This window comes from Sphaerodactylus townsendi, linkage group LG01 (genome assembly GCF_021028975.2).
Source record: "Sphaerodactylus townsendi isolate TG3544 linkage group LG01, MPM_Stown_v2.3, whole genome shotgun sequence".
Taxonomy (NCBI): domain Eukaryota; kingdom Metazoa; phylum Chordata; class Lepidosauria; order Squamata; family Sphaerodactylidae; genus Sphaerodactylus; species Sphaerodactylus townsendi.
Window position 1 is genome coordinate 110,793,680 of NC_059425.1, and position 23,038 is coordinate 110,816,717.

At 43.3% G+C, this 23,038-nt stretch overlaps 1 protein-coding gene across 3 annotated transcripts in view; it reads right to left on the reverse strand.

Annotated features, from left to right (window-relative positions):
* TMEM200A (transmembrane protein 200A) overlaps positions 1-23,038 on the reverse strand; it is a 72,762-nt gene that overhangs the window by 34,390 nt on the left and 15,334 nt on the right. The window contains exon 2 of one of the 3 annotated variants that reach the window (XM_048490818.1): positions 15,543-15,600. The exons of the other annotated variants lie outside the window; for them this stretch is intronic. The gene's annotated coding sequence lies outside the window, so the exon portion shown is untranslated. The remainder of the gene's footprint in view (positions 1-15,542; positions 15,601-23,038) is intronic. 3 annotated transcript variants of the gene reach the window in all.

Genomic DNA, 23,038 nt, shown 5'->3' on the forward strand with positions numbered 1-23,038 from the left:
CTGGCTGAGCTACCTACCTGAGCTGCCTGCTGCCGGGCCTGGTCAGGCCAGGAAGCAGTTAGCAGCTCATGCAGGAACCTGATGCCGGCTCCTGCACTCCCCAGATTCCCCACTTACAGGGAGGCCGACTATGGTTGTGGCGCCTGCCTGAGCCGCCTGCTGTTGAGCAACGGCTACAGGCTGGCTCCTGCTTGAGAGATGGCCTCCCTGTCAGCAGGGATGGGGGGCGCCCAGAGCAGGTGTTGTTTCTGGGCGCCATTCCCTTCCCCCAGTACGCCTGATTTCACACTATCCCCCTTGCCTGCATAAAACACAAGACCCTCACATTAGTTAACCTTGAACAAGTTTATATTTCATTTTAACTTGAGCAACCTAGCTATGGTTGCTTTAAACATTCCATCACATTTGTTTCCACCCTTCTTCCAAGAAGAGCTCAGCTCCTCCTCCATTTTACTCCACCTCAGTCCATATGGCAATGGCTTGAGCAGCACCATCACAAGGGCCCAGGGCTGGGAAGTGGTGGGAAAAGGCAACCATTCTTCCGACAGCAGCTGCCATGCCACCAGCCAGAAGGCAGCTGAGCTCTTACTTACATCAGCAAGCTTGGCTTGGATCCAGCAACCAGCCAGTTGGGTCCAGGAGATTTTGTGAATTCCATCCCCTTCCCCTCCCGTGTCACTGGACTCAGTGCGATCAGTGGTTCTGGGCATCTTTCAATGCAATTCAAGACAAAGTTGATATTGAAGTCAACAGGGGACTATTCTCATTAGGACTCCACTACAGGTCCGGGAAACTCTATGGAACTCCCATTTTGTATGGGGCAGCTGACTCATTCAGCTTCTGCCTCCCTCTGTGAAGGAATGAGCTGAGTCATAAGCTAAAGAGAAGCGGGGGAAATCTTTTTTAGTACTGCAAGGAAGCAAGCCCAGAACCTTCTCTCCCAGTTCACCCTGCTGCTGCTGCAGGTCCTCCCAGCTCCAAGAGCATTGAAAGCCACTTTGAGGTCCTAAACCACAGAAAAGTAATCTAATCTGGTAGTAATTACTCAATCATGTGCCAGTAAATTATATGTGTTATGTGAATAAATGACACACTCAGCATTGCTATTCTCTCTGTAAACACAGAAGTCTGGGAAGAGGACAAGAGAAACAATTTGAACATTCCATCACAGCATCCCATTCTTGTTTTAGTTCAGGGGCTCAGTTGCTCCCTCAGTCATGTTCAGATTGTTGTTCTGGCCTAGTCACTGGTTTCCTTTTAATTCAGCATTCTGTTTCTATCAATAGTAAGTCAAACACTTCTGGGAGACATTTCAGGCGAGAAGAAGAAAAACATGCTCTTTTTCTTTGCCCCCCAGCTGCTGGGCTTTAACGCATGAAAAGAGAGTTTCATTTTAACTACCATGGTTTGGTGTGAAGAATTAATGATAACCATGGCTTGGCAAACTTGTTAACAGTATTAATTTCATCTTTGCTTCAATATCATGTTTTACACACTCATGTTACTAACAGATGTACTTGTTTCAAACTACAATTCACTGAGCTTGTTAAAAAAAATGCTATAGCTATGGTTGGAAAATTTGACATCTGAACTTGGATACTCCCCAGACCCCTTGTGAAATGCACCTCCCTTTTCACTGTGATGCACTGTGATATTTACTGAAGTGAAAATACAGAGGGAACTTCTAGTTACACTGGGAAAGTAGATTCAATTTTAAAACATTTTTTTCTAAAATCTCTGATAGGGTTGAGCAAACAGCCATTCCAGATTTAAAAGGCAACTTTCAGAAAATACAAAACCAACCCACAACAATGTTGTATATGCCCATATTGTAATGGGAAAATTCTTCTAAGCCTTTCTCCATGGGCACTATGGATATGATACCATCCCATCCCACCTTGAGGTTTCTCTTTAAATAATAACAGGGAGAGACTAAAGTTGATAGTTTGAACAACTACTAAAAACACTCTTTTTTCTCTGTTTTTATTTTGTCTTAAGGAAACTGAAATTCAGATGTAGCAGTGATTGCCACCTGCTCCCAATTTTTATGGGGACCCATTTTTATCTGCATAGTAAGTCAACAAGCTAGAATTTCATAGCATTTTTATTGAAAGAATTTTGCGCCTGCATGGATATCAATTGGTCTTGCTTTATTTTAAAAAAAATATGCATCTGAAAATAGACAAAATAAAAGCCTGAGGGAAAGTAATAGCAAAACGTACTGGGTTTTTTTTTAGTTGTTTTGTAGAACTAAAGTGTGAAGCATTATTATTTTGCCTGAACAGCTCTTCTGAGCTCTACTTCAGGATATTAGATATAGTTGTGTCATCACCCTGCCTATAATAATATAGGAATTGGTCTTTTTTTTAGATGTTCAGAGGTTGGAAGTCAGGGTCCAAGAGATACTGCGCCATAGATGCTGGGGCTAGTAGGTTATTATTTATCAAGTAGCCAAAGAAAGAAAACAAACTCCCAAACTTGCTACTGGGAAGTTACAAAAGCCCTAGTTAAAAGCACAGTTAAAAGCTTTATTGGATAAGGGGTCTGCAAACTGCAGTTCTCCAGATGTTCATAGGCTACAACTCCCATCAGCCCCTGCCAGCATGGCCAATTAAGACCAAAATCCACTTAGTTCAACAAACTGCATGTACTGAATTTCTGGGATATGAGAGAGGACAAAAAGTCTATCTTCATGTCAGGTGTAATTGCTGTCCCATTCCCCCTCCCCCCCACACACATAAACTAGGGCCCTTGTCATCAATCTGAGGCCATTTGTCATCTGAAAAGCCTTTGGCAAGGGGGGTTGCTACATTCCCTTAACCATTTTGATTGCTCTATCCCTTTTCAGGAGGGAAAATCACAGATGTACACTATATTCCCCAAGCACGTAGGTAAGGGGGGGGGGGTTCTCGGGTTTGAACCCCCCCATTCATGTCCGAAGCTCCGCCCACCCGTTTGTGGGTTTTTAAAACATTTTTAGTGTTTTTCGGTTTTTGGCCTGCAGGGGGCCATTGTTTGGGCTCTAGCAGCACCAAACTTTCAGGGATTGTTTGGTGGACTCTCCTGATGATACTACCCAGGTTTGGTAAGGCTTGGTTCAGGGGGTCCAAAGTTCTGGACTCCCAAAGGGGGTGCCCCTATCCTTCCTTGTTTCCAATGGGAGCTAATAGAAGATGGGGGCTACTCCTTTGAGGGTCCATAACTTTGGACACCCTGAACTAAATTTCACCAAACCTGGGTGGTATCATCAGGAGAGTCTCTTACTGATACCACCTAGGTTTTGTGAAGTTTGGTCCAGGGGGTCCAAAGCTATGGACTCCCAAAGGGGGTGACCCATCCTCCATTTGCTCTTCCAATGGGAGCTAATAACAAAAGATGAGGGCTACACTCCTTTGAGGGTCCAGTAACTTTGGACACCCTCAGAAGCCCCTAAATTCTCACCAAACCTAGGGAGGGTAACATCCAGGAGGAATGCTCTTACTGATACCATCCAGGTTTTGTGAAGTTTGGTCCAGGGGGTCCAAAGCTATAGACTTCCAAAGGGGATGCCCCATCCCCCATTGTTTCCAATGGGAGTTAATAGGAGATGGGGCTACACCTTTGAGGGTCCATAACTTTGGACCCCCTGAACCAAACTTCAATGAAACTGGAGTGGTACTCATTAGGAAAGTCTCTCCCTAAAGATACCCTAAAAGTTTGGTGCTGGTAGCTTAACAATTGCACTCCCCTGACAGCAGGCACCCCCCAAATTTCCTTTTAAATCCACCCCCTTCGGCATGGATTTAAAGGGAGAATCTGAGGTCCTCAGTTTAGAAGAAGAACAAGAGGAGTTTGGATTTATATCCTCCTTTCTCTCCTGTAGGAGACTCAAAGGGGCTTACAATCTCCTTGCCCTTCCCCCCTCACAACAAACACCCTGTGAGGTGGGTGGGGCTGAGAGAGCTCTGAAAAGCTGTGACCAGCTCAAGGTCACTCAACTGGCATGTGTGGGAGTGTACAGGCTAATCTGAATTCCCCAGATAAGCCTCCACAGCTCAAGCGGCAGAGCCACAGGTGAATCAAAGCCTTGCAGTTCCTCCAGATTAGAGAAAGCACCTTGCTCATGTAACCACTACACATACATTGAAAGAGAGTGATGATGCTGTTTCACGGGGTGGGGATAATCCACCCCAAAACAGCATCCCACTTTCAATGTAATATTTAACCTAACAAGGGGACCCCAGATTCTCCCGCTTTACAGGTGGATTTAAAAGGAGAATTTGGGCTCTCCAGTTTAAATACCCATTGAAAAGTGATGCTGTTTGGGGTGGATTCTAGCATCACAGCGGCTGCCCGGGGGGGCAGGGTGGGGGGGACTCAGATTTTGCACCGGGCTCCATTTTCCCTCTATGTCTCTTCCCAGAGGGGAGGGCAGAAGGAACTGCCAGCTGCCGGCTGGGAGCCCAGCTGGTGGGGGGCAGGGGAGGGCAGGGCGGGGGAGTTTGCCGTCCCTGGCCTTGGAGAGCTGCTTTTATAAGCGCTAGGCCGGGGGCAGGGCTTGGGGAGGCGTGGCCATGCCTGGGGTGGGTGGGGGTGTGGCCCCCCGAGTCCCCCCATAAAAATTTTATACCTACGTCCCTGATATTCCCATTGTAACAGTACCTTAGTTTTATATAAATGCATGACTGTGGCAGCCTAATTTTGAATTCAATTTGAATAATAAAGGGCAAATTTGCCTTTTCTCTGTGGCTGTAAGCTACATCAACATTTTCGTTGAGCTAGCCATTATGATCCCAAGGTCTCTCTACTAGGTAGCCACAGTCAAGTCAGATCTCATTAGATTCATGCCCCAATGAGCATTACTTTACACTTGCTTACACTGAATCTCATTTGCGGTTTTGTTGCCCATTGACCCAGTTTTCAGATTTTTTTCTTTGCAATCTACTTGTTCTCTTCTGAGTACTTGGCTATCGTATTGCTTACCCTTTCTTCAAATAATTTATAACCAAAATAAATTTAATAAAATAAATATTACCCAACCTAATGCAGACCCTTTAGGGATTCCATCCCTATTTTTCACCATTGTGGAATTTCTGTTTTTTACCCTCACCGCTTCCTATTTTTTTAACCAGCCAGCAATTAGTGAAATGGCAGAAATAATCATAAGGGCAGCAGTGTAAGAAAATGTATCTGGAGGGTGACTGAGCATGACCGAAAACTAATTTTTAGAGCCTATTATGAGATGAAAATTGTAACGAAGACACAATATCATTCTTGCATCTGTTAAATTTCATCTAGCAATAGTTCTGGGGGCTAAGGGGACCTTTTACATCTTGGCCCAGAGGAAAATGAATGAATCACTGTGTCCAATTTGCAAAACACTTTGAAGATGTAATCAATTATATTTGATCTGACCTGAACTCTCATTTAATTACCTGAGGTTTTCACTTGTCATGTTCTTAGTGATACTTTTATGTTAAGGTACCATGAAGTTGTGAATACAATACTTGGAAAGAGAGACCCACCATTTGCTTACTTGACCCTCGTCTATCCTGGATGTTGAAAACTGACAAGAGTAGATTAATGACTCTACTGCTTTTTATTTTGTCAAATAGGATCCTAGAAGCTAAACAACTATTAGCCATTCTCTAGCTTGTCCTTTTGGGGCAAGGTGATCAAAAGCATGGGGGCATCTCAACTCCAGAGATATCTAGATGATATGGGTTATAGGGATCTATTTCAATCCAGTTTTCAGTCTAGGCTTTCAATACCATCAACCATGGTATCCTTCTAGACCAGACCTGGGCATTATATGGCCCGCGGGCCGTATCCGGCCCGCCAGATGACCCTGACCGGCCCCCCTGCCTTGCTGGGGAGCACAGGCGTTTTCGCCTAGGGACAGTACCTCTTGTCCCTGGGCGCATCCATTTTGGTCACGTGGGGGGCACCAAAACGTCCCTGCACACAAGCTGATTCATAGTAGGGTCTTAGCAAGTGCTGGCACTGAGGCAGCTACTGTTGCTAGTGCCTGTTGTAGCCCTCACTTCACTCTGTTGTAATGGTGGCCTGGAGTGTCCAGGGGGCTGGGGAGAAATCTCACTGTGCTCCCAGGGAGCAGGATCAGCGCGCTCCACTTCCCCTCCCTCCTGACCCAGTGTGTCTTATTCTCCCTTACTCACAAGCCTTCTCAGCAGGACTGTCTGGAGTAGGGCACAGGGAGAAGGGAAGCTGAGCTGGATCCCAGCAGCAACAGAACTGATGATGAGGCTGGTACTTGTTTGGTAAACCTCTGTGATGGGGTAAGTGGATTTTAGAGAGATTTATATGTTTAGTGTTAATTTCCCCTTGCACTGGCTTGGAGCTGTTTCTCAGGGCCAGCCTACTCCACAGGGTTGGTGTAAGCAAGGACAAAATTAGGAAAGAGAGCTGGCGGGGAGAGAGCCACATGCATGTTTCATTGGGGGTGGGGACGATCTGTGAGGAGATATTGCTGACATCTTGTTTTGTAAATCTTCTGATTGGGGGTGATTTGTGAGAGATCACATGTTTAAAAGTTAATTTCCCCTTGCACTGGCTTGGAGCTGCTTCTCAGGCCTACCTCAGCTGTTCCTCAGGGCTAACCTACCTCACAGGGTTGGTGTAAGGACAAAATTAGGAAAGAGAGTTGGTGGGGAGAGAGCCATGTATGTTTTGCTGGAGGTGGAGGGGGGTGGCTTTTGCAGTGGTGCAAAAAAATCATTGTTTGGTCGTGGTGGGGAAGGGTGGCCGCCCATACCAGGGGAGGGGGCGCCAAATTCAGGTTTTGTCCCTGGGCTCCAGTTTGCATTGATACACCTCTGCTGGGGAGTGATGAGGTTTGAAAGCCCTGCAGAAGCCTGTTGTCTTGGTTGCCGGCTTCTGAAAGGCTTTCTTTAAAAAAAACCACCTCCTCAGCCTCCTGACTTGCTGGGGAGCCGAGGCGCCTTTGGAAGCCCAGGGTTCGGCTGTCTTGGCTGCCGGCTTCTGCAGGGCTCTCAAAACCACCTCACTGGCCTGCATTAGCTGAGAAAAGGTGTCTTTGAAAGCCCCGCAGAAGCCGGTTGCCTTGGCTGCCGGCTTCTGTGGGCTTTCAAAACCACCTCGCCCCCCCTGCGTTTTGGCCTGGCCCTCCGCAATATTTTCTGTTTCTTATGCGGCCCCATGGAAAAAATAATTGCCCACCCCTGTTCTAGACTGCCAGCCAGGGTGGGACTGGAAGACACTGTTGTGCTAGGACCTGGTAGGCAAGTTTCAGAAGGTGGTGCTGGGAGAATTCTATCTTACCTTTGGCTACTGACTCAAGTGGTTGCCACGTGGTTTTGTCTTGTTTCCCACAGTGTTTATGATTGCTAGGGCAGGTCTTCTGTCATTAATAAAATGACATCTATCTGTCTGTGTCTGATCTGTCTGTTTCCAACAGGTTCAGAAATGCTTTCATCTTATATGCCCAAAAACAACCTAAGGCCCGCTGTTCCCTCTTGGAGGAGTTTTTAATAGTTGGATGCCATCTGTATTTTAATCGGTTTTTGGAAATTGAACGCTGTTTTTAACTTTATATGTATTTTATGTATCCACTTGTTCTGTCATTGTTGTAAACCGCCCTGAGCCCTCCGGGGGAGGGCAGTATATAAGTGGAACAATCAATCAATCAATCAATCAATCAATCAATCAATCAATCAATCAATCAATCAATCAATAAAATTATATCAGATCCTGGGCACAACTCAGGACTCATACCAGGGTCACCTTTCCTCAAGTTAGCTTCATGATTCACACAGCACATATTATTTTGCACAGCACATATTATTTTGCCCAATTAATTTTCTTTGTTTTTAAAGAAACCTCTGAGAGGTCAGCCGACATAGTTTTGGTTAGTCACATTTCAGCCTTAAGGAGCAAGGTTTCTGGTCCAAACCCTATATCTCCCAATATATCTGTGAAAACCTACCAGACCCTGCTAAACAAAACTTGTTTGCTCAAGCTTTCTGGTGATAATGGTATGTTTTTTTAAAGTGAAGTTTCTAATATGTGATTATTGCCTCTTATTTATTGGCATCTTTGAACATGTGAGGTGAAGGTAGTAAGAAATTACTTTTACAAATGCAAAAAAACCCCAACAACCCCACACAGGTGTACCTAATACCTAGGGTACCCACACTAGTCCTAGCTTGAAACCTCACAGATTGCGCTCTGATGGTTGAGCCCTTGAGCCCTTCGGGGATAGGCGGCCTATAAGTTTAATAAAATAAATAAATAAAATAAATATGGATGCATGAAAATAATTTGGAAAGGAAATGGCAGGGCTCTAAAATGCTTATTTTTAAACCTGTTGAAACTTTTGGAAGACATCATAGCAGGGTTACATGCTGTCCTCCCTCATAAAAGCAGAAGCTTTTCTGACTTACACGTTTTAAAATAATGTAACTATTGTTAATGGTCTGCCAGAAAAAAAAGAGATGTGCTCCACTTAGGGACCTTCTGCACAGTTTGAACAAGACAGAATGAAGGAAAATGAAACACTTTCATTCCCTTAAAGAAAAGTCAAACAGCACGTACGTGCCTTCTTCTTTCATACATAGTATAATGAAGGCGATGGCTAGCATAATGTCTCACTAAGCATAAATGCTTCCTGCTGAGACCTTCTGAATGTATTTTCCAAAGATATCTCTATTTAAATTTCATTATGCAACTTACATTGTCCATAGTCTTTTCTTCCTGAAAGTTTGTATTTTCATGATGGGGTGGGTAAAGTGAGTTACTTCTATTGCCCCTACCTGAGGGGAATCTTTTAACAGAGTGAAGGATGGGATCTTAAGCATTGGCATCACTGAAGGGATCTTACTCTGTTTCATTATCTAGTGAATGAGTGCACAGCCCCATATAAATGTAATCGAGCAGGAAATTTCAAGCCTGAAAAGTCTAAGGGTGTCTCCTATTGTATGTTTTAGTGACAGCATACTGCATATACAAAAGTGGCAGAGATTACTGGGGCAGGCAAAAGCCAAGCTACAAATTATTTTACAAGTAATTTCAGCATTCAACCTAGGGTACCCACACTAGTCCTAGCTTGAAACCTCACAGATTGCGCTCTGATGGTTGTTATGATGGCTATTACTCCCAGTTTTCTTAAAGCATCTTTAAACAAGAGGTTCCCATGCTCACTGACTGGGACTGTACAGCACAATCAGGAGCATCCTGGGAAAGTAAAGTTAATCTGAGCATGCCTACATTTACTGTGAGAAGCCAGCTATATAACACCTCCCTGAATTAGAGGTCATGAGTTCTCAGTGGGTTCTGAGGACAAGTTAACACATTACGGATAAACTACCCTACCTATAGCCTATTAAATAGTTATATACAAATGGCTGTTAACCATGCTGTATGAAACACATATGCTTCAAGCAATTCAAATCACACTAAATGATCTTAAATAAATATTTTCACTGACATATATATAACACTTCTGCAGTGCTCATGGTGAGCACAAGCAGTTTACCTCTGTAAGTTTACTGTGAGCTCATAACAGATGTCACATGGAGTATTTAAAGCAGTATCCACAGAGCAGCTACTCTATATGAAATGGCTCTGAAACATTCTCACTTCATAATAGAACTGAAGAGCAGGTAAGTGGGTAAGGGCAAATCTCAAATTTGCAACAGTCACCTTCAGGTTAGACTATTGTAACTCCCTCTACGCAGGCCTTCCCTTGCGGTTGATCCGGAAATTGAAGCTGGTCCAACATGCAGCGGCTCGCCTTCTCACGGGTGGCTTGGTTCGGGACCACATCTCTCCCGTGCTGCGCCACTTGCATTGGCTCCCAGTGGAATTCTGGATCGTCTTCAAGGTTTTTAAGGCCCTTTGCGGCCTGGGGCCCTCATACCTACAAGACCGCCTTGCCCCATATATCCCAGTTCGACCTCTGCGTTCTGCAGAGGCATATTTATTGGTGGTCCCCGGCCCCACAATGATGCGGATGGCCTCTACCCGGGCCAGGGCTTTCTCAGCCCTGGCCCCTGCCTGGCGGAACACTCTTCCTCCAGCTGTTAGGGCCCTGCAAGACCTTAGTGAGTTCCGCAGGGCCTGCAAAACTGAGCTGTTCCACCAGGCCTTTGGGGAGGCTAGCCGCAGATTGTCCACCCCCTCCTGATGCCCCATGTATCATCTAGTTTCCATCTGCAGCAATCTGCCAATCCCCTCCCATGGGGGCAGGAGGTGTTTGGGGTTTGGATGCCATCCCCAATATGGTTTATCTGAGTTATGATGCTACTACTGTTTTAATGGATTTTAATGCACTTTTGATTTATATTGTTGTATTATGTTTTATCACTACTTGTAGTTGGTTTTATTGTACGCCGCCCTGAGGGTAGGGCAGTCTATTAAATTAAATCAATAATAATAAATGAATTTCCAGCACACACACAGGTCCTGAGCCCTTTTCATTCATTTATATTTGCATTGCCTCAACAGCATTAGAGTAATAGTTACTTGCAGTGGATTTTGTTTCAAGGTATTGCGTCTAGTATTGTACTGTACATGTTTTGAATAGTTACTCTTACACTTTATAACTAGAGACCTCTACAGCATCAAGCAAGAAAGAATGTGATCATCCTGTCCCCAATATAAATAACAAAAAAGAGCCAATTCCTACAGAGGGAGAACACACGGAAGGATACAGGTAGGAAAAATGATACCCAAATTAAAGTTCCATATGTATTTTGCAGGAAAGATCCATAAGCAAGTAAATAAACTCCTGCCAGCTGATTTCCATGGTGCTGATTCTACAGATTCTTTGTAGTTTCTATGATTACTGCTTCGATCCATCCATGGGGCAAACTACACAAACCACAATCAGATTATTTAATACAGGGTACAAGGAGGGTACAAGACAGAAGTCTTTCCTTAATGTTGCCTCCTGGAGCTGAAATTCATAGGTTGACTGCCTTGGAGTGTGTAGGCTCTCATTAATTACCATGGCTAGTAATAATCATAGACCTCTCCTCCACAAGTCTGCCTAATCTGCTTTTAAACCTGTCGATGCCTGTGGCCATTATTACATTCTCTGGCTGCAAACTCCACATTTTAATCACTTGTGTTAAAAAAAAATTCCAAACAAGTATTTCCTTTTTCGTTTCTGAATTTCCTGTTGATCAGCTTAATTGGTTGTCCTCAAGTTCTATTTTGGGATCGGGAAAAAAATAATCTCTTCTTATTTAGTGTGGATGGAACTGGGAGAGAAACAATCTTGCCTTTGCTCCTGACCAACATGGCTTTCAGGATATCCGTGCAGCACCTGCCCTGTCTTCCTCTGCTACCTTTCTGGAACTTGCCTCCCGGATTCTCCCCCTGTATCACCAGCGGCATTGCTAGAGTGCTCTGATTTCATGCCATGCACTTTCAATGTTTTGAGTGAAGCAATGATATGTGCACAGCCAAGCGTGGCATGAAGTACCCTTCTGACTGCATTAGCATCTGCAAGAATGCTCCTGTATTGGCTTATGCTTTGGCTTGCTGAGTCAGGAGCAGCACCAGGAATGGGACTTTATGTGAGGTTATATTGCTCCTTCAGTGGATACTGCAATTCAGTGGATACTGAATAAGAAGCCACTTAAGAGGCCTCTTGTGCTTTGTTTCACAGTTGTTGTGCTAAGAGAAGCAGAAGGTGGGGCAGTGTGAGAGAGCCTAAAAGCAGGCCTGTTGGAGGGGAAAAGATGAGCAATATTCTAGAGGGGGCAGGGAAATTAGCTTTCACGTCATATTTTTATTTTGAGCCCAGGTGGTGTGGGAGGGCAGGGTGAATCTATCTGGGTAGCTTTCAGCAGCCTTGCCTGAGAACAGCACTAGCCAGGCACAAGTAGATGCTGCTCTTAGGCTTTCCACCCTGCAAGCTGAACTCCCCTCTGTGGAGTGAGCTGCTGGCTGGATGAAGCTTGCTGTTCAGAGTGTTAACAATTAATCCTCCATTATATTTGCCTTTTAGACAGCATATGTGTTAAGTTATCAATAAAACCTGCCCTTCTTTAAATAAGGCCCTTATTGATTTAAGGAAGGTGCTCATTGGAAGTAAGGAAAAAACCTAAAATAAACTATTGGTTTTCAGTGAGTACATTTTTTATGCCAACAATTCATTAAAAATTGGACATAACACAGTTACAGACATTCACTAGTAAATCATTGTTTTACTATTCATTTCTTTGAGCCCCACATGCAGAGGAAAGCTGGCTTTTAGGCCTGCTCAGCCTCATTCAAAACCTGGTAAACTGAAAGGCTTACAGCACTCTATGGTTCCCAGAATTTTCATGCTTCATATTCCTCCACTACTACCACCTCCGCTGCAAAGGGAGAAGAGATGTGTAGTTTGAAATACAGGATGCATTGAACCCGGTTTTCCAAAGGAGGGTGGGGCATAAACTAAATTAAATAAAAATAAAATAAATTGTGTTAAGTGATGCTGAGTGCAAAACAATTTTAATAATCTACCAAAGGCTTACTGGGAGACAGAATGGAGCAATCACATGATCTCAGTAACCTGACAGGGAGGGACTGCTAATTAGAAGCGTAAAGCACAAAGAAATCTTTATTAGGCATTAAAAAATTACAATTAAAAGAATGTTATTTCAAAACATTCAAAACACAATAGGAACGTGGCTACACCTTCCGATATTTCTATCTCAGAATTATTCAATAACTTAATCATTTTTGTTTTATCTGGAAGAGACACAAATTCTGTAGGGAATAATGCAACCAAATCAGATCTAAGTCTGTTATGTTTAGGATAGTGAAACAGAGTATGAACAAGGGAGTCAACAGTGTGAGGACAATAATTAGGAGCAGCTGAGTAACATCTTGCAAAGTGGTCTTTTCTCTGCACAAGGGTATTTACGGACTTTTCCTGTAGGTGGAAGCCTAGAACTAGCCAGAAGATCAGGTAGTGGCAAAAAAAGATCTGCTTGGCAATTGGAAACCTCTCCTCCCTTTCCTGATTTTTGTTGGTTTGAGTTCATAGCTGAACCCAGGACTTCTTGCAGTACATTTCACACCCACAGCCACTGCTCCACATGCATACGAGTGCATGTACTATCCTGGCCTAGGCAAATCACAGGTCAAGTAAAAGAAAGGGAAAGGATCAGGCAGGAGCTTGGATCTCCCCAGACATAAATTACATTACCAAAATAAAACTCATCTAAAACTGGCATCTGTAGAATGGCTCCTAGGAAGGTTAGGACACGCTCTTTATTCAAAGGTGATGCCATATCACAATGTTTACCTGGCAGACTATGTTTACCACTGCCTTTCCCAGTTGTCTGAACTTTGCCCCCAGCAAGCTGGGTACTACTCAGTTACTTGGATAAAATTGTGCAAAGTGGGATTTAAGCTCAAATATGCAAAAATGATTTGTAATGTTGGTAATGTGTTAACTTTTAACCACTTAAATTAATAAATACCACATTATCCTAATGCAGGATGTATTTTGAGGACGTTCAATCAAGGTGACAATTTTACCACAATAAACATCAATTGTTTAGAAGAACTGAATGCAAACAATTTCATTAGCACCAACATCCTTCTGGTACTCTGATAAAAATCCAATTAACCATCTCCTTTGATTGGATTACCAGTTAACACCTTTCACTGTAACATTATCCACTGCTATGATTTCCCAGCTGTTTGCTTGAAAATCCCAACTTCCTTTGTATGTATTAATGGTTTTGAAATACAGTGACAATATCAGGTGAAATAAACTATCTGTCTTGTAAGAATTTATATAGCTTATATAAAATTTACATGAATGCATAACAATTGTGATTAATCTAAGAGAGGAGAGCTGCATTCACTATGCAAAGAGAACAACTGCTCATCAAGAAATGGCAAGAGAAGGTAAAACACTTGAGCATAAAAGAGATTTCTTTATTTTATGCTGCAACCTGTGCAGATTAACACACTAGTTTTACATTAACCACACACACACAGGAAGAATAGAAGGTTCACAGAATGCTGACTAAAGAGTTATCACCCAAAAGATTGGAAAAACAAAACATGAACACAAACAAACCAAATGAGATTATTTTATAGCAAACAGCTACTCTTAGGCATGTTCCTCTCAAAATAATTTTTACTGCATTCATGTGACTTACTGTTGGGTGACTGTGCACAGAATTGGCTTGCATAATCAAAACTAACCTGAAAAGTCTTATGGGAAGAATTAATGCACCATCAAGGTTAAGCAGCCAGGAGATTGTACCTTAGGCGCAACGTAGATAGCATTAAGCACCACGGCAACCTGACCTTCCTCATCCCCATTTAATTTCTCACCATTCACTGCCAGTCCCTTAGGGCCTTTGGTATTGCTGTCTTGTCTGCCTAATGGAGATTATAAATCCCTTGGGTAGAGATTCTGCTGACACTATATCGCCACTTAGTACACTGCCTGATGAATAACAATAGCAGCAGAGCAATAAGCTCTGCACCATCACAGCATCATGACCTCTGGCACCCCAACAGATGACTGTCCTTACGAACAGGTAGACATTTTTTTTTTAAAAAATTACCTCATTTTTATAAGAGTCAAATTTAGACATAAAATGATTTGTTTCATCTACTTCTCCACTGCTTTTGATCACATTTAGGCCAACATCTGGTTACTTTTGTATACTTTTGTATAATTTTGATTGTCTTGAATGAGGCACTGTTTATTGGGGTTTTAATGTTATGATTAAGTGGAGCCTATCTTATTGTAATTTGTATTTGTTTATTTGCTCCAACACTGGTTTGTTTATTCATCTTGTTGTTCACTACCCAGAGCCCTTTGGGGAAGGGGCGGTATATAAGAATGAAAAATAAATAAATAAAATAAATTATGGCTGATTTAGAAATGTCCACTTCTGTGTACTCAGTCTTGGGGTAAGTGAGGCCTGGAGCTCAAGACTGTTTCCTGTCCTGGTCAGGTTGGGACAAGTTTTCCTCCATAATCCAGAGTATTGATATGATATTGTACATGGGAAATGGTTAACTATAATTAAAAAGAGCTGCACTATACTAAGGTTATTCACATGTATAACCTAGCACTGTCTACCCAAACTGGTGATATCTCTCCAGGGTTTTGAGCAGAGGTCTTCTCTGGCCCAATTATTTCAGATGTTTTAACTGGAGTAAGAAAGGATTGAACCTGGAACAGTCTGCAATGAAAACATAATAATATATTCTGCATTGTGATTTATTACTTGGAAAAGGCTATTTAACAGTAACAGAATAGACATATTTGCTAGAATTAAATATATTCATGTATCAATACACTTGGGAAAAGTGAGATATTAATTATTTAAAGACAACAAAGCAAGTATCTTTAAAGTCATAAGCTACCTAAGGATACTGAGTACCATGACAGTAGCTCGGGCATTTTGACAAGGAATTCCTCTGTGAAATTAGCAATACTGATTTCTTCAGTAGCTGGATGTGACACAGGAAAGGATTTTTGTAGTTTCAGTACTTGTGCAAAAGAATACAGGTGAAGCTTGCTACTAAGGAAGAGAAAAAGTTACTGTACTCACCTCTGCCATATAGCAATTATGGGCACAGAAGCTCCTTCCTCCTTTGTACCAGGCTGCCCTGGAAACAGACCCTGAAGTCAGAGATGCAATATGCATTCTGTAGGCATCATGCTGTGCCTGTTGCACTAAGATACTGCCCTCAGGTGTACCTTTCAACCCAAGTTCTTAAATTTAGGCTCTCAGGTTTGTTTCTATTCAGAAGGCATCAGCATAGTAACATCCACTGCACACATTGCTAAAATATATTACAATCCCCTCCCCCCCCAAAAAAAATTAATGAACGCTCTAATTAGTTTCATAGTACAAACTGTCCAAGGGAAAAACATAGCAATGTTTATGTTGTTGTTCAGAAAACAGCTTGTTCTCATTCTCAGTGTCAGAAGTCTAATGGATCAAAACAATTGGCTGTTGTCTGGGCTGGGAAAAGTCCTAGTCTATAGAATAAAAGTCAGAGCAAGAAAAGTTTGTACTTAATAATCCCATATCACAACCTAATGGAATAGTGTTTGTCCCATAAATTGAGATATAAAACCATCAATTTCTTTACAATAGCAATTTATTTACTGACCAGGGGTAGTAGAATTGAGAATTGCATAGAAAATTATATTGGTTTAATGAAAACTATAGTGGAGCCCTCAATTGCAAACTATTTGTTATAAAAAGTGATTTACTCTAGAATCCTACCTAGAATATATTCCCTTAGGACTGCATAATCATAATTTGTAATTACCAAGCCAAATTCTCCCCACCAGCCTTGCATTGTGGTCTGCTAAAGGCCTGCCACAGAATAAAACTGGCAGCAGTAGGCTGGTAGCCACAGGAGAAGCTTTATCAAGCTCCTTTGCAAAAATACAGAATATGGCTGATGGGCTGAGCTGTACCAAGAGACAACTGCTCCAGGAGTCCACTAGTAGCAGCCATCCTTTTCTTCAGAATAATGCTGTGGTTTTAACAGCTGCATCTCTACCCCACTGTGTTTCAAATGCAAATTTGAGTTTTGAAGCAGGCATGGTAAAAGTTGAGGCTGGGGTGTGCCTTGCTTCGGTTAATCTTTGGCCAAAACTAAATTTAAATGGTCAAGGCCTAACTGCCTTGATTCTCCAGGATAATTATCAATAAACATAGTTAAAGGCATTGTTAGTCATAGGAAAGCGTTTTCCATTGCTAAGGGTCAAACACTCCCTTTGGGTTTTGGGTGAGCAATACATAAAGGCTTCAAAGCCAAATAGGCTATGTCCCTGTGCTTTATGGGAGACTGAAGTTATGAAGCATATTTTACTTTGCTTCCCTTTATATCAAGAGGTTTGTTCTCAGTTATTCTTCCCTTGTTCAGTAGGTATCCTGGTTGATCTGACTCAATTAAATCGAAGGTTATGTTAGGACCCTGATCAATCCTATGGAGAGATATATATGGCAATATATATATAAATGGCAATATATATTAAGTACAGTGTATTTTGAACCAAATTTATATAATCGTTTAAAACTTCATTTGGACTCATGAATTACTCTGCAGATCGCTCCTTGCCAAATTCCTTCCCTGTAGATATAGTCTCCAAGATCCTGACCTAGTCTCCTCTTGCACGGCCAAGTGAGTTCCATTCCCCTTTGCTATTTTAAAAATCATATGTGTGCTGTTACACTCTTAGCAGCTGGTGGAGATTCCCTTTAATAATTTAATAACCCCTGTTAAACTAGGTAACAGTTACCTATCGATGAAAAACCATTAGTTTCAGCATGTGGCTGTGAAGTTCTGTGCAGCTGTCTGTAAAATTCACTAAACACTGAGTTTAAAATTTTAGAAGAAGTAGAGTATGGATTTATACCCCACCTTTCTCTCCTGTAAGAAGATTCAAGGTGGCTTACAAGCTCCTTTCCCTTCTCTTTTAACTACCTTATTCATTATTCTACTTAACTTGTATTTCCCAAAAATTATTTCAACTCATGTATAAGAGTTGATACTAATTATTTCTTTTACCTGTTTTGAATTTTGCTGTGTTTTGTGCTGGTCTACAACCATATTAATAAAAATTTATTGAGGATTTGCATTGCAGAGAGAAAGACTACAGATGCAGCTTTTCCTTAGTATGAGTGTACAGTTACAGAGGGACGTCTCAACAGATTTTTAAAAAATGACAAATATTGTTGTTTGGACTAGGCTTGGCCAACCTCATCAAGCTAAGCAGGCTTAGCCCTGTTTAGTTCTTGGGAGGATGGGAGGCCACCAAGGAAATCCAGGGTTGTTACATGGAAGCAGGCTATTTCAAGTCATCTTGAAAACCTCTTGCCTTGAAAACCTATGGGGTCACCCTAAGTTGACTGTACTTTGATAGCACTTTCCACCACTATTTTTTAAAAGATGGCCAGATTCTGAATAATTCCAGTGGCCATGGACAACAACAAAACTGCCTAAGTAGGGGGTCTGAAGCATCTATGAGAAACAGTACAGGTGAATAGACTCTATTTCAACACCTGCAATGTCTATATAGGGAGATAACTATAAATGGGGAAAATGAGGGCTTGGGTTCATTGGAGGAAGGTGTCTACAATTCATGGTGAACTACAGTTTAATAACGGTTTTTAAGACCCACAACTGTTGCCAATCTTTTTCAAGCCATGTTGCTGCCCCAAATGTTGTTTACAGCAATTTGCTTCAAAAACAGGCACCCCCCCCCCCCCCCGCACACACACACACACACCACCCCACACAAATTATTTGGCCCATAGTTTCTCAAATACATCTGCAATCACGTTCCAGGATGTATGTGACTATTATTATTGTCATACTGAGGATGCTTGGAGGCACTGAAAATAGTCTAGGAAGAACTGCCAACTTCTTAACTGTCGCTGTGTGTTGGAAAGCATGAATGAGCCTGTGAAGTTTCACAGGCAATGGAGGAAAACATTATCACCAGTTAATTGCTACAGATGAAGCGGTAGTTAAAAGCCCCATGGGACAGTTCAGAAGTTGGAAATCCTGCCTGTGGGTTAGCAACAGGTATACACAACCAGCTAAACAGTAGAAAAATCTCACCTGCTCCCCTTTCCATCTGTTCCCCCTGTCAGCATGTTCTTTCTGTAATCTCATCACTATCAACCTCAGTCTTAAAAAAGGGGGATGAAACAATTTAACAGCTGCTTTTTCAGCTGGCTGGTAAAAGAAAACCAGCATGGTCAACTTCAGCAGTAGCTTAGTATTCAGGAATCAGCAGCTAAAGCTTATGGAGATAAGAATTATCCACCTGCTAGTGTCTGTGTGCCAAGCTGTCATTAAAAGAACGTAAAGGCAGCTGGTAAAAAAAGTTGACAATCCAATTTCCTTCCTATCAAGGGCTTGCTTGGATCATGGAAAGAATGTTGACAGGATCTGATCTTACAGATCAAGAATTAATATTCAAAGTTTTAAAAATCCATTCCAGCTAAGCCATACAAGAAAAGGAGGATGAAGCAAACTGGGGAGCTTAGAGAGCATCATGGGCCCCAAAGTCTGTTCCTCTAGCCAGATTCTGGGCAGACACTCTGAATAAAAAAGAATGAAAATGAAAACAAAAGAAAAGGAAAGGAAACAGGGAGCAGAAACGTTCAGACAGATCAGGTTTGGCAAACACAGAACAGAGTTGAGCTTCTCCAAGCAGAGGCATAGCTGAGCAAAGCTGCGCCCGGGGCGGCCTCCGTGTTTCCCCCCCCCCCCCCCCCCGTGGGTCCCTGCACCACAAACCTTCCCACCTTATCCTGCAAGTATGATGGTGCATGGGGGTGGCTGCGGCACGGGGACCCATGGGGGGCAGAAAACACAGAGGGGCAGAAAACACCATTCCCCCCTGCTCAGCTCTGCTGGCTCCCAAGGCGCGAGAGCCAGCGGCACTAAGCAGGTCACAGCAGCCATCCCCCCGCTGTCCCAGGCAGCTGCCTGCTCTGTGGGGCAGAGGGGGGATGGTGGCGGCCGCTTGCTCTGTGGGGCAGAGGGGGGCTTTCCTGCTTGGTGCTGCAGGCTCCCACGGCACAAGAGCTGGTGACACTGAGCAGGCTGCAGCTGCCATCCCCTCCTTCAGGCACCTTTGGCTCCCTTGGCCAGCCCCTGTCTGAGGGGCCAGCTGCATGCCTCTCAGGCAGGGGCTGGCTGAGGGGAGCCGGAGGAAGCAGCCGGGCAGCTGCCACATGCACTACAACCAGGTGTGAGGGGTGTTTTTGTGCCCCCATGTGACCTGTCAGGGGTGTGCCTGGGGCAGATGTCCCCTGATGTCCCCATTGGCACTATGCCACTGTCTCCAAGGATACTTATTTGAATACAGTTTAAATGTTCTTTCCACTCTTGGGTTGAGGCTGAAAACTGGAAAGGGGGGAAATACAGGACATTTCCCCACAGCACAAATAAAATGTTTTTAGGTCTGGAAAAAAAAACATTTGGGAGAGGAATTCCACACAGTTTCCCACACAGTTAAAATATTTTATTTCCAGCCTCAAAATGTTTCTAATGAATCTTCTTTTCTAGTGATTCTTTTGGCTGAAATGTTGTTTAAAAAGGCTTCATTTGTGTTCTCTCCCTTTAAGAGGCGATTTTGTGAGATCGTTCTGCTTGCAGAAGCTCTTTGCCTGGCTTTGGAGTATTTCAGAGCATGTTTGACATTTTAGGGGGCTTAACTTTCACAGCATCGATGACAGAAGACTCAGGGAACTGAAGCATGAGCATGTGAAGCACAAAGTACAGATTTGTCCACACACTGGGGAAAAACAGGAAATAGCAGTCAAAAATCGTTTGAAGGGGGTGAGTGTGAACCAAAGGGCAGGATTGAAGACATTTAAGGAGATTTGTGCAGCAGACCCATAGATAGTCATCCACTTAGTGGTAACTTACCATTGTGTGCATATAAGCACATGGTAACCTAGCTGTCTCTTTATCATTCTGACAAGTGATAAGAAAGTTTTACTACTCATCAGGTACAGAGATGTTAGCAGATCTGGCTAAATTGACTGGGTTGCTGCTGGGAAAAGAAAGAAGAATGGAGCGAGCCAGATGTTAGGCACAAACAGGGGTGTACCTAGGCAAACTGGGGCCCGGGGACAAAAGCTGAGCTTGGCGGGGGGGGGGGCGGCCTGGCATATGGGGGGCCACCCTCCCCCACCATGACCAAACAATGATTTTTTGTACCACCTCACAAAACACCTCCCACTCCCAGCAAAACATATATGGCTCTCTCCCCACCAACTCTTTTCCCAATTTCCTAATCACAACAACCCTATGAGGTAGGTTGTTAGCCTGAGAAACAACTCCAAGCCAGTGCAAGTTGGTATTAAATGTCAGCATCATCTCTCACAAAACACCTCCAGTGAAATCCACCCTCAAACACCATCACTTTCAATGGTGTTTAAACTAGGGAGCTTAGATTCTTCTTTTAAATCCACCTTAAAGGGAGAATCTGGGGTCCCCGGTTAAAACAAAATTGAAAGTGACGCTGTTTGGGGGTGGATTCTCCCCCACCCTGAAACAGCATCACTTTTGAGGGAGATTCAGATGAAACAAATACCATATTTGGCTGGAATCTGGGCAAATTTGGGCACATTCGGACAAAAATTGTCCAATTATGTCCTGCACAAATATGAACAAATGCGAATGCAAGTTATTTGGGCTTTTGGGGGGTATTTTGGGTGTTTTTTTGCCTGCAGGGAGTGCATTTTTAAAGCTAGCAGCACCATGTTTTCAGGGCATCATCCAGAGATTGCCCTGATGATACCACCCAAATTTGGTGATGTTTGGTTCAGGGGCAGCAAAGTTATGGACACCCAAATGGAATGCCCCCATCCCAGCCTTTCAGGGTGGCTCCAGGAAGCCCTCCTGGTAATAGCATCCAGGCTTAGAGATCTTTGCTTCTGAGGGTCCAATTTTATGGGCCCCCAAAAGGCTTATTTTGTTTCCCCGCTCCTGCACATGAAGCCTGATGGCTGAGTTCTCTCAGAACTTCTCAGCACCCCCACCCACCCCCAAAAGCAAAGCTCACCAAGTTTGGATGCTATTACTCAAGGCCTCTTGGAGCCACCTTGAAAGTCTGGCACTTCTATCTTCAAAAATGTGTGGTCACTGCTTACACACTCAGGAATTCCCCAAAATCTGCATGGCTTTTCAGCAAGTTCTGTGGTGGGAAAAAATATTTTTCCCACCATAGACTTCAATGGGGCTTTCTGTTATGTCCAGCTGGCTCTGTGGTAGAGGTTTCAACAGGAGGCACTGTGGTACTGGTCTTGCTCTGGATGGGGGCACTTATTTCCTGCAGGGCTGCTGGTGTGAGTCTCCTGAAAGGAACCAGCCAACTTTGCTAAAGGTGCCCACAGCATTTTCCTCTTCCACATACATTTTAGCAAATTTGGCTGGTTCCTTTCAGGAGACTGACACCAGCAGCCCTACAGGAAATACCCCCACCCAGAGCAAGACCCCTACCACAGTGCCTCCTGTTGAAACCTCTACCACAGAGCCATCTGGGCATAACAGAAAGCCCCATTGAAGTCTAAGCCCCACAGAACTTGCTGAAGAGCCTGGCAGATTCTGGGGAATGTCTGAGTATGTAAGCACTGGTTGCACATTTTTGAAGATAGAGGCACCAGACTTTCAAGGTGGCTCCAAGAGGCTTTCAGTAATAGCATCCAAAGCGTTGAGTGAGCTTTGCTTTCCTGGAGTGGGTGGGAGTGAGTTGAGAGAATTCTGAGAGAACTCACCCCGCAGGCTTTCATGTGCAGGAGCGAGGAAACAAAATAATAATAATAATAATAATAATAATAATAATAATAATAATAATAATAGTAGTAGTAGTAGTAGTAGTAGTAGTAGTAGTAGTAATAATAATAATAATAATAATAATTTGGATTTATATCCCCCCTTTCTCTTCTATAGGAGACTCAAAGGGGCTTACAATCTCCTTGTCCTTCCCCCCTCACAACAAACAGTCTATGAGGTTAAGTGGGGCTGAGAGAGCTCCGGAAAGCTGTGACTAGCCCAAGGTCACCCAGCTGGCATGTGTGGGTGTGCATAGGCTAATCTGAATCCCCCAGATAAGCCTCCACAACTCAGGCAGCAGAGCTGGGAATCAAACCCGGTTCCTCCAGATCAGAGTGCACCTGCTCTTAGCCACTATGCCACTGCTGCTCTTGGGGGCCCATAAACCTTTTGAGGGCCCATAAAATTGTACCTCCAGAAGCAAAGGTCTCAAAACCTGGATGCTATTACCAGGAGGCTCTCCTGGAGCCACCCTGAAAGGCTGGTGTCTCTATCTTCAAAAATGTGCAGCCTGACTACACACTCAGAAATTCCCCATTGGCTACAATGGAGCAAAGTTACTGCAAAACAAAGAATCTTGGGCAAATTTCTTGGGGTGCCTGGAAGGGGTGTATTTTTAAAGCTTGTGACTCCAAAATTTCAGGGTATCATCTAGTAACTATTCTTATGATGCCACCTAAGTTTGATGAAGTTATGTTCAGGGGGACCAAAGTTATGGTCCCTCAAATGG